At 45.1% G+C, this 12,249-nt stretch overlaps 1 pseudogene; it reads left to right on the plus strand.

Moving 5' to 3' along the window:
• Positions 1-252: 252 nt before the first annotated feature.
• On the plus strand, positions 253-372 carry LOC134946895 (5S ribosomal RNA; annotated as a pseudogene).
• The last annotated feature ends 11,877 nt before the right edge of the window (positions 373-12,249 follow it).

The raw sequence follows: 12,249 nt of genomic DNA on the forward strand, positions 1-12,249 counted from the left end.
CACAACCAAGAATGATTTTGTTATCTATATACAATTGACTGGTGTACAGTACAATACAAATAAGGAAGGATTCACTTTGATTGGATATTTATGGCCTTGATACTTTCTTGCCATATAATTGTCATATCCAATCTGCACTTTTTGAGCCTGCCGGTCACATGTGTGTCTGTCCCCTTCTTTCATTTTTCTTGTTGAAAATATGAACGATTCCATTTCCAATATAAAGTGACAAATGAAAGGGCTAGCTTAAGAAATTGCGGACATACCCCACTGGAGATGCCCAATCTCTTCCGATCTTGGAAGCTAAGCAGTGGAGGGCCGGACCAGTACTTGGATGGGAGACCACCTTGGAACATCCTGGTACTGCAAATAAATTTTGCTGCCCAATTCTAAGTCACAGATGGGTACTCGGATTCATATGACCCATGATTTAATTTCCTGCAACTACTTTTTCCACTTGGGATTTTTGCAGTATGAATGATGGTCATATATTAATTTGACAGACACCATTGAGACTAGAAGGTGTCCCCCCCCCCCTTTTTTGTGAATTCTAAAGCTTTTCCGGCTTACATTATACTATAGCAATTTTCGTTAATTATTTACTAAATTGATATAGATATTTTTGCACAATAGTCTTGAATCACATATAATAAATTTTGAACTCCGATAATTCTATATATTTTAATAAGAATCTATTAAAATCATGATTTTACCAGTCTAAGACATGTATACAACCTAGTTCCTCTGAGTTAGAGTGCTCCCAAACAAGAGTCTACTTCTTTTTCCATTTTCTCTTATTTGGTATCTTTCTAATATTAACCAGCAAGGAGCCACATGATAATGGCTCCTTACTAAAATATGTCTAAGCTAAGAGCTACCTAACTTGTGTCTGCCGGAAAGAGAGATACAACGTACTGTAGGTTTTAAATCTAGGATCGAGCATGGTGGCCAAAATGTAGTGCTCTGATTTCAACAGATTGACCACCCGTGAATCCTGGTTAAGCGAATTAAGGGCTCCGTCCACAAGTCCCACATGCCTAGCGGAATCGCTCTGTTTTACCTCCTCCTTCAATGTCTCCAGCTGCTTCTGCAAAAGCCTGATGAGGGGAATGACCTGACTCAGGCTGGCAGTGTCTGAACTGACTTCACGTGTGGCAAGTTCAAAGGGTTGCAGAACCTTGCACAACATTGAAATCATTCTCCACTGCACTTGAGTCAGGTGCATTCCCCCTCCTTTGCCTATACCATGGCCAGATGTATAGGCTTGAATGGCCTTTTGCTGCTTCTCCATCCTCTGAAGCATATAGAAGGTTGAATTCCACCTCGTTACAACCTCTTGCTTCAGATGACGGCAGGGCAAATTCAGGAATGTTTGGTGGTGCTCCAGTCTTCTGTACCCGGTGCCTGCACGCCGAAAGTAGCCCGCAATTCTTCGGGCCACCGACAGCATCTCTTGCACGCCCCTGTCATTTTTTAAATAATTCTGCACCACCAAATTCAATGTATATGCAAAACATGGGACGTGCTGGAATTTGCCCAGATGTAATGCATGCACAATATTGCTGGCGTTGTCCGATGTCACAAATCCCCAGGAGAGTCCATTTGGGGTAAGCCATTCTGCGATGATCTTCCTCAGATCCCGTAAGAGGTTGTCAGCTGTGTGCCTCTTATGGAAAGCGGTGATACAAAGCGTAGCCTGCCTAGGAACGAGTTGGCGTTTGCGAGATGCTGCTACTGGTGCCGCTGCTGCTGTTCTTGCTGCGGGAGGCAATACATCTAAACAGTGGGCTGTCACAGTCATATAGTCCTGAGTCTGCCCTGCTCCACTTGTCCACATGTCTGTGGTTAAGTGGACATTGGGTTCAAATGCAATTTTTAGGACACTGGTGACTCTTTTTCTGAGGTCTGTGTACATTTTTGGTATCGCCTGGAACCTAGTACCTCAATCAAGTCTATAGCCTCTGAATTAACGATAGAATGAAGATGGATAGTATACTTAATGATGACACAGAGGTAGGCACAGCAGTGGCCTTCCGTATCGTACTGCTATATATAGTATACTGGTGGTCACTGTGTCAGCAAACTGCAAAACTAAAATGCACCACAGGTATTGAATGTAGATGGATAGTATACTTAATGATGACACAGAGGTAGGCACAGCAGTGGCCTTCCGTATCGTACTGCTATATATAGTATACTGGTGGTCACTGTGTCAGCAAACTGCAAGACTGAAATGCACCACAGGTATAGAATGTAGATGGATAGTATACTTAATGACGACACAGAGGTAGGCACAGCAGTGGCCTTCCGTATCGTACTGCTATATATAGTATACTGGTGGTCACTGTGTCAGCAAACTGCAAAACTAAAATGCAACACAGGTATAGAATGTAGATGGATAGTATACTTAATGACGACACAGAGGTAGGCACAGCAGTGGCCTTCCGTATCGTACTGCTATATATAGTATACTGGTGGTCACTGTGTCAGCAAACTGCAAAACTAAAATGCAACACAGGTATAGAATGTAGATGGATAGTATACTTAATGACGACACAGAGGTAGGCACAGCAGTGGCCTTCCGTATCGTACTGCTATATATAGTATACTGGTGGTCACTGTGTCAGCAAACTGCAAAACTAAAATGCACCACAGGTATAGAATGTAGATGAATAGTATACTTAATGACGACACAGAGGTAGGCACAGCAGTGCCCTTCCGTATCGTACTGCTATATATAGTATACTGGTGGTCACTGTGTCAGCAAACTGCAAAACTAAAATGCACCACAGGTAAAGAATGTAGATGGATAGTATACTTAATGACGACACAGAGTAAGGCACAGCAGTGGCCTTCCGTATCGTACTGCTATATATAGTATACTGGTGGTCACTGTGTCAGCAAACTGCAAAGCTAAAATTCACCACAGGTATAGAATGTAGATGGATAGTATACTTAATGACGACACAGAGGTAGGCACAGCAGTGGCCTTCCGTATCGTACTGCTATATATAGTATACTGGTGGTCACTGTGTCAGCAAACTACAAAACTAAAATGCACCACAGGTATAGAATGTAGATGGAGTATACTTAATGACGACACAGAGGTAGGCACAGCAGTGGCCTTCCGTATCGTACTGCTATATATAGTATACTGGTGGTCACTGTGTCAGCAAACAGCAAAACTAAAATGCACCACAGGTATAGAATGTAGATGGATAGTATACTTAATGACGACACAGAGGTAGGCACAGCATTTGCCTTCCATATCGTACTGCTATATATAGTATACTGGTGGTCACTGTGTCAGCAAACTGCAAAACAAATACACCACAGGTATAGAATGTAGATTGATAGTATACTTAATGACGACACAGAGGTAGGCACAGCAGTGGCCTTCCATATCGTACTGCTATATATAGTATACTGGTGGTCACTGTGTCAGCAAACTGCAAAACTAAAATGCACCACAGGTATAGAATGTAGATGGATAGTATACTTAATGACGACACAGAGGTAGGCACAGCAGTGGCCTTCCGTATCGTACTGCTATATATAGTATACTGGTGGTCACTGTGTCAGCAAACTGCAAAACTATAATGCACCACAGGTATAGAATGTAGATGGGTAGTTTACTTAATTTCGACACAGAGGTAGGCACAGCAGTGGCCTTCCGTATCGTACTGCTATATATAGTATACTGGTGGTCACTGTGTCAGCAAACTGCAAAACTAAAATGCACCACAGGTATAGAATGTAGATGGGTAGTATACTTAATGATGACACAGAGGTAGGCACAGCAGTGGCCTTCCGTATTGTACTGCTATATATAGTATACTGGTGGTCACTGTGTCAGCAAACTGCAAAACTAAAATGCACCACAGGTATAGAATGTAGATGGATAGTATACTTAATGACGACACAGAGGTAGGCACAGCAGTGGCCTTCCGTATCGTACTGCTATATATAGTATACTGGTGGTCACTGTGTCAGCAAACTGCAAAACTAAAATGCACCACAGGTATAGAATGTAGATGGATAGTATACTTAATGACGACACAGAGGTAGGCACAGCAGTGGCCTTCCGTATTGTACTGCTATATATAGTATACTGGTGGTCACTGTGTCAGCAAACTGCAAAACTAAAATGCACCACAGGTATAGAATGTAGATGGATAGTATACTTAATGACGACACAGAGGTAGGCACAGCAGTGGCCTTCCGTATTGTACTGCTATATATAGTATACTGGTGGTCACTGTGTCAGCAAACTGCAAAACTAAAATGCACCACAGGTATAGAATGTAGATGGATAGTATACTTAATGACGACACAGAGGTAGGCACAGCAGTGGCCTTCCGTATCGTACTGCTATATATAGTATACTGGTGGTCACTGTGTCAGCAAACTGCAAAACTAAAATGCACCACAGGTATAGAATGTAGATGGATAGTATACTTAATGACGACACAGAGGTAGGCACAGCAGTGGCCTTCCGTATTGTACTGCTATATATAGTATACTGGTGGTCACTGTGTCAGCAAACTGCAAAACTAAAATGCAACACAGGTATAGAATGTAGATGGATAGTATACTTAATGACGACACAGAGGTAGGCACAGCAGTGCCCTTCCGTATCGTACTGCTATATATAGTATACTGGTACTCTGCACTGTACTCCTCCTATATAATATTAATTATACTGGTGGTCCCCAGTCCCCACAATAAAGCAGCACACTGAGCACAGATATGGAGTGTTTTTCAGGCAGACAACGTATACTGGTGGTCACTGTCAGCAAAACACTGCACTGTACTCCTGCTATATAATACAGCTGCTCCCCAGTCCCCACAATTAAGCAGTGTGAGCACAGATATATTATGCAGCACACTGAGCACAGATATGGAACGTTATTTTCAGACAGAGAACGGATAAAACTGGTGGTCACTGATCAGTAAAACTCTGCACTGTACTCCTCCTAACAGCTGCTCCCCAGTCCTCCCCACAATTAAGCAATAAAGCAATCAAGTTTAACAATAAACAGAGAGGACGCCAGCCACGTCCTCTCCCTATCATCTCCAATGCACGAGTGAAAATGGCGTCGACGCGCTGCTGCTTATATAGAATCCGAATCTCGCGAGAATCCGACAGCGGGATGATGACGTTCGGGCGCGCTCGGGTTAGCCGAGCAAGGCGGGAAGGTTCGAACCTGCCTCGGACCCGTGTAAAATGGGTGAAGTTCGGGGGGGTTCGGTTTCCGAGAAACCGAATCCGCTCATCACTAATTACTACTTGGGGGCTAAACTACAGGGGGGCCAAACTACTGGGGGCTTAACTACAGGGGCCAAACTACTGGGGGATAACTACAGGGGCCAAACTACTGGGGGATAACTACAGGGGCCAAACTACTGGGGGCATTACTACTGAAGGATAAGCTACAAGGGGGCATAACTACATGGACTAAACTACAATGGGGCCAACTACAGGGGGGCATTACTACTGGTGGCTAAACTACTGGGGGCATTACTACTGGTGGCTAAACTAAAGGGGGGGGGTAAACTACTGGGGTCATGACTGCAGGGGAATTACCACTGGGGGCATAATGACTGGGGGCATTACTACTGGGGGCAATACGGGCATTGCATAAGGGACACCACTACTATGGGGTCTATATAAGGGGCACTACCAGTACAGTGGACATTGCATAATGAGAGCTACAACTGTGGGCTTTGTATAAGAAGCGCCACCTCACATGCACCAAAGCCGCACGCAAATGTACTTGCCCCTTCCATGGTACCCCCCCTATCATTTTCTTCTTGATCCGCCCCTGCCCACGGGGGAGTGTATTTTCACTTTGCAGGAGTGTGAACGCCTGTGCAGCCGAGCGGCTGCAAACACATTTTGTACAGAACAAGACCAGCCCTGTAGTTGTGCGATGATTGCTGCGATGAATGACACGGTAATTATGTCAGATACCTGCCCTGCAAACGCCCGGCCACGTCTGCGTTTTTTCAAAGACTCCCAGAGAATGGTCAGTTTCCACCCAGAACCTCCCACATCTTGTCAATCTCCCTGTGTTCGCCAGTGCGACTGAAAGCGTTGCTAGAATCTGTGCAAAACCACAATGCTCTTTGTACCCGTATGCCGCGCGTGCGCACTGCGGTGCATGCGCAGTTTTGCCATTTTTTTAACTGATCGCTACGCAGTGACCAACAGCAGTTAGCGATCAACTCGGAATGAGGGCCAATACCCCTTAAGGGGTCTCTCCCTTCATAAACCATTAATTTCTACTTTTGGTTGCACCTCCACCAAATAAGGAGATTTTCTCTTACTGTACTCACCATACAGTCAGGCCCGGAGCTACCCGCTCAGGGACGGGATGCAGGTCAGGGAGGCGCTCCCCCTGCTCTGCATTCCATCCCTGCTGCGCCGTCCTGACCCCCCTGCTGATGCTGCTGCTGTGCCTGTATGACAGGCACTGGCAGCGGTGCTTGTAGCATGAAAATCCTCCTCCCTCCCCTCACCTGTGTTTACAGGACAGAAGGGGGCGGGGCTAAGCGGCGGGGCTAAACGGGACAGAAGGGGCGGAGCTACACGGACCAGGCTGCTGTAGTGTAGGGAGACTGGCAAAGCCGGCCATAGGCTTAGGCAAACTAGGCAATTGCCTAGGGCATTTGATATGCCTAGGGGCATCAGCAGCTTCTGCTGATTAAAATGATATGCAGCATGCCTATATTCTGTATGTAGCATTTCATATGCAGATACAGCCACAGTCTCACACAGTATATAGGCATGCTACATATCATTTTAATCAGCAGAAGCTTCTTGTGCATCCTAGCCACATAGCAATATAAATAAGATGCATTTTCATTTTTAAAAAAGGTGCCCGACGTTAGCATTGATGCAAGATTTGTGAGGAGACATCTGTATCCAAGCAGAGGCAGAGGTCACAGTGTTAGTGGCAGTGTGAGTGCTGTGTGCATGTGAGTGGGTTGGTTGTGCAGTAGTGTTCGGAATATGTTTAAGGAGCATTATGTGTGTCTTGTAAAAATGTATTGATAATGTGCAACATATGTGTAAGGGGCACTATGTGTGTCATTATGTGTATAAGGGCATTAATAATGTGCGGCATATGTGTAACAGGGTACTACTGTATGTATGTCATTATGTGTATAGGGGCACTAATAATGTGCAGCAAATGTGTAGGGGGCACTATGTGTGTCATTATGTGTATAAGGGCATTAATAATGTACGGCATATGTGTAAGGGACATTATGTGTAAAAGGGCATTAATAAAGGTTGTCATAATGTGTAAGGCGCATTATGTTTATAAGGATATTAATAATGTGTCTCATATGTGTAAGGGGCATTACTCTGTGGCATTATGTGTATAAGGTGCTCTACTATGTGGCGTTGCGTATAGAAAGGGAACTACTGTGTCGTCTAATGTGAATAAAGAGCAATAGGGTGTGGTGTATAATAAGCAGCAATTCAGTGTGATGTAATGTGAATAAGGGGCTCTACTGTGAGGAGTAACATTTATAAGGTAAAGTGATACTACTGTGGGATGTAATATGAATTATGGACACTATCGCATGATCAAATGTGAATAAAGTTGCAGTACTGTGTGGCGTAATTGGAATTGGGGTTACTATTGTGTGGCCATGCCCCTTGCCAGCAAAAACACACCCCTTTTTGGCCTGAGCACCAAATGTGCAAACTGTTCCTATTTAAAATATAGGGGGTACAAACACTAAAATAAGGACTGCTATGGGTGAGGGGTAATGGTGCTGGGAAAGAGGAGCAAGGTCAGAGGCGGAACCAGCGGTGGTGTTAGGGGACACCAGCCAAAATCTTGCCTAGGGCATCATATTGGTTAGGGCCGGCTCTGGAGACTGGCTTAGGTAAGTGAAGTGTGAGAGTGAAATGTGTGTGTGTGTATTGTGTCTGTGTGTGTGTGTATTGTGTCTTTGTGTGTGTATTGTGTCTGTGTGTGTGTGTGTGGTATGTCTGTGTGCGTTTATGTGTGCTTTAAGGACACTACTACTACAGGGGGGGCATTACGTGTAACGACGCTACTAATGGGGGCCATTGCGTGTAACAACGCTACTACTGGGGGGTCATTATGTATAAGGACGATACTACTACCTGGGGGCATTATGTATAGGACGCTACTATTACTGGGGGGGCATTACGTATAACAATACTACTACTGGGGGGGCATTACGTATAAGGATGCTACTACTGGGGGGACATTATGTATAAGGACGGTATTACTACTTGGGGCGCATTACGTATAAGGACGCTACTACTACTGGGGGTGCACTACGTATAAGGACGCTACTACTACTGGGGTGCACTACGTATAAGGATGCTACTACTACTGGGGTGCACTACGTATAAGGACGCTACTACTACTGGGGTGCACTACGTATAAGGATGCTACTACAACTGGGGGGGGAGGGGGCATTACGTATAAGGACGCTACTACAACTGGGTGGAATTATGCATATGGACGCTACTACTACTGGGGGTGCACTACTTATAAGGACGCTACTACAACTGGAGGGGGCATTATATATAAGGACGCTACTACAACTGGAGGGGGCATTATGCATAAGGACACTACTACAACTGGGGGTGCACTACGTATAAGGACGCTACTACAATTGGGGGGGCATTACGTATAAGGACACTACTACAACTATGGCGGAATTATGCATATGGACGCTTCTACTACTGGGGGTGCACTACGTATAAGGACGCTACTACAACTGGAGGGGGCATTACATATAAGGACGCTACTACAACTGGAGGGGGCATTATGTATAAGGACGCTACTACTACTAGGGGGAATTACGTATAAGGACGCTTCTACTACTGGGGGTGCACTACGTATAAGGACGCTACTACTACTGGGGGGGGGCATTATGTATAAGGATGCTACTACTACTAGGGGGAATTACGTATAAGGACGCTTCTACTACTGGGGGTGCACTACGTATAAGGACGCTATTACTACTGGGGGGGGCATTAAGTATAAGGACGCTACTACTACTAGGGGGAATTACGTATAAGGACACTTCTACTACTGGGGGTGCACTACGTATAAGGACGCTACTACTACTAGGGGGAATTACGTATAAGGACGCTTCTACTACTGGGGGCACTACGTATAAGGACTCTACTACTACTGGGGGGACATTATGTATAAGGACACTACTACTACTACTGGGGGGACATTACGTATAAGGACGCTACTACTACTGTGGGTGCATTATGTATAAGGACGCTATTACAACTGGAGGGGGCATTATGTATAAGGATGATACTACTACTAGGGGGAATTACGTATAAGGATGCCTCTACTACTGGGGGTGCACTACGTATAAGGACACTACTACAATGGGAGGGGGCATTACGCATAAGGATGCTACTACTACTGGGGGTGCACTACGTATAAGGACGCTACTACAACGGGAGGGGGCATTACGTATAAGGACGCTACTACTACTGGGGGTGCACTACGTATAAGGATGCTACTACAACTGGGGGGCATTACGTATAAGACGTTACTACTACTAGGGGGAATTACGTATAAAGACGCTACTACTACTGGGGGTGCACTACGTATAAGGACGCTACTACAACTGGGGGGGCATTACGTATAAGGACGCTACTACTACTAGGGGGAATTACGTATAAGGAGGCTTCTACTACTGGGGGTGCACTACGTATAAGGACGCTACTACTACTGGGGGGGGGCATTATGTATAAGGACACTACTACTACTACTACTGGGGGGACATTACGTATAAGGACGCTACTACTACTGTGGGTGCATTATGTATAAGGATGCTACTACTACTGGAGGGGCATTACGCAAAAGGATGCTACCACTACTGTGGGGGCATTACGTATAAGGACGCTACTACTACTAGTGGGAATTACGTATAAGGACGCCTCTACTACTGGGGGTGCACTACGTATAAGGACGCTACTACTACTGGGGGTGCATTATGTATTAGGATGCTACTACAACTGGAGGGGGCATTACGCATAAGGATGCTACTACTACTGGGGGGGGCATTATATATAAGGATGCTACTACTACTGGGGGGCATTATGTATAAGGATGCTACTACTACTGGGGTGCATTATGCATAAGGATGCTACTACTACTGGGGGGCATTATGCATAAGGATGCTACTACTACTGGGGGGGCATTATGCATAAGGATGCTACTACTACTGGGGGGGCATTATGTATAAGGATGCTATTACTACTGGGGGGGCATTATGCATAAGGATGCTACTACTACTGGGGGGCATTATACATAAGGATGCTACTACTACTGGGGGTGCACTATGTTTAAGGACGCTACTACTACTGGGGGCATTACATATAAGGCCGCTACTACTATGGGTGGGGCATTACGAATAAGATGAATAAGATTGTGCTACATTGTGGCGTAATTTTGAATGGGGGTACTATTGTGCGGCTATGCCCCTTACTTGTGAGACCACACCCCTTTTCCCGGCGCGCGCCAAAGGAATATGGGAGGGCGCAAATTTATAGTTTGCAGGGGGGCGCCGAACACCCTAGCACCGGCCCTGCATACAGTAATATTTAACAAGGTGTGAAATACATGGGGATTATATAATAGCCTGTGAGCTGCATGCTCTGCGAAAATTATGGCCAGTTTGCCCGTATTTTCAAAGCAGCAATCTTTTTTTGTTATCTGTTAAATGATTGCCACTATGGACAGACTTGCTGGAATTTCCCAGACGTGCAGCTCGCAGACTATTACACAAGCCCCTCAGAATTCATACTATCTACTAGTGATGAGCGGGTTCGGTTCCTCGGAATCCGAACCCCCCCAAACTTCAGCCTTTTTACACGGGTCCGAGGCAGACTCGGATCTTCCCGCCTTGCTCGGTTAACCCGAGCGCGCCCGAACGTCATCATCCCGCTGTCGGATTCTCGCGAGGCTCGGATTCTATCGCGAGACTCGGATTCTATATAAGGAGCAGCGCGTCGCCGCCATTTTCACACGTGCATTGAGATTCATAGGGAGAGGACGTGGCTGGCGTCCTCTCCATTTAGATTAGAAGAGAGAGAGTGAGAGTGAGACACTTGATTTACTGGAGCTTAGGAGTACTACTCAGAGAGTGCAGAGTTTACTAGTGACTGACCAGTGACCACCAGTGCAGTTTTATTATATTATTATTTATATAATCCGTTCTCTGCCTGAAAAAAAACGATACACAGTAACAGTATACCATATCTGTGCTCAGCCTCAGTGTGCTGCATCATCTATGTATATCTGACTGTGCTGAGTGCTCAGTGCTCACACAGCTTAATTGTGGGGGAGACTGGGGAGCAGTAGCAGGAGTATATATTATTTAACAGTGCACACTTTTGCTGCCAGAGTGCCACTGCCAGTGTGACTGACCAGTGACCACTGACCACCAGTATAACTATATTGTGATTGTCTGCCTGAAAAAGTTAAACACTCGTCATGTGGTGTTTTTATTCTATAAACGCATTCTGCTGACAGTGTCCAGCAGGTCCGTCATTAATTATATAATATATACCTGTCCGGCTGTAGTAGTGATATATATATATTTTTTTTATATCATTATCATCCAGTCTATATTTGCAGCAGACGCAGTACGGTAGTCCACGGCTGTAGCTACCTCTGTGTCGGCAGTCGCTCGTCCATCCATTATTGTATACCACCTACCTGTGGTGTTTTTTTTTTTTTCTATCTTCTTGATACTAGTAGCTTACTTTAGGAGTCTGCAGTGCTGCTGACAGTGTCCAGCAGGTCCGTCATTATAATATATACCTGTCCGGCTGCAGTAGTGATATATATATATATTTTTTATATCATTATCATCCAGTCTATATTAGCAGCAGACGCAGTACGGTAGTCCACGGCTGTAGCTACCTCTGTGTCGGCAGTCGCTCGTCCATCCATAATTGTATACCACCTACCTGTGGTGTTTTTTTTTTTTTCTATCTTCTTGATACTAGTAGCTTACTTTAGGAGTCTGCAGTGCTGCTGACAGTGTCCAGCAGGTCCGTCATTATAATATATACCTGTCCGGCTGCAGTAGTGATATATATATATTTTTTATATCATTATCATCCAGTCTATATTAGCAGCAGACGCAGTACGGTAGTCCACGGCTGTAGCTACCTCTGTGTCGGCAGTCGCTCGTCCATCCATAATTGTATACCAGCTA

This window comes from Pseudophryne corroboree, chromosome 7, assembly GCF_028390025.1.
Source record: "Pseudophryne corroboree isolate aPseCor3 chromosome 7, aPseCor3.hap2, whole genome shotgun sequence".
Lineage (NCBI taxonomy): Eukaryota > Metazoa > Chordata > Amphibia > Anura > Myobatrachidae > Pseudophryne > Pseudophryne corroboree.